This window comes from Peromyscus leucopus, chromosome X, assembly GCF_004664715.2.
Source record: "Peromyscus leucopus breed LL Stock chromosome X, UCI_PerLeu_2.1, whole genome shotgun sequence".
In the NCBI taxonomy this organism is placed as follows: domain Eukaryota; kingdom Metazoa; phylum Chordata; class Mammalia; order Rodentia; family Cricetidae; genus Peromyscus; species Peromyscus leucopus.
In genome coordinates this window covers 22522204-22523029 of record NC_051083.1, presented here as the reverse complement: position 1 = coordinate 22523029, position 826 = coordinate 22522204, and positions in this window count along the sequence as shown.

Here is an 826-nt window from a genome sequence, read left to right as displayed (position 1 = left end):
GTATACCTCCATGCAAAAGTGTTGTCAGTTATGAACTAGGAGGCAGACCTAGGAAATTATGTGTAAATGGATTGAGAAAAAAACTTTTGGGGCCTGGGAATTGTTGTAAAACAAGTTCATCTGAATTAAGGCATTCCACCTTGGAGGGAGGCTCTTAAAATTCAAGAGGTAGCTGGGCATGGTGGCTCACACTTTCAATCCCAGCACTCAGGAGGCAGAGGCAGGTAGATTTCTGTGAATTTGAAGTGAGGCTCATCTACACAGCAAATTCCAGGACAGTCAGGGCTACATAGAGAGACTCTCTAAACAACAATGACCCAGGAAGTTAAAAATTTATACCTAAAGATGCCCCTGAAATGAGGAGAGGAGACTGTGATACCCACTGGGTGGCTTTTTTGAGTAAACACCCATACTGGGGTGGCCTTTTTGGTGATGCAGCTGTCTTGAGTTGTCCCTGCTCCTATAGATAACTCCTCACCCATATTACTGTAAGTAACCCCAATAAACACATTAATTTGCCAACTTGGTCCTAGGTACAACTGTTTATTTGTTCTGTTGCTGATGCCCTATCTTGGGGTAAGTAATTTTTGTTCACATTTCCCCAGAAAGTGGCATCCAACAAGGGAAGCAATGAAAAATAGTGAGGATTTCTAACAGGGAATACCTGTTAAGCTTTTAAAGGTTTAGGAAGGTCAAAAATGTCATTTTTACAGATTATTGGATTATATAGGCATGAAAGGATGGGGTAGAATGCCTCGGGTTTAAAATACTTAGGGAAAAGGAAAATAGATTTAAAAGACTGAAGGAGAGAGCAAGGAAACACAAA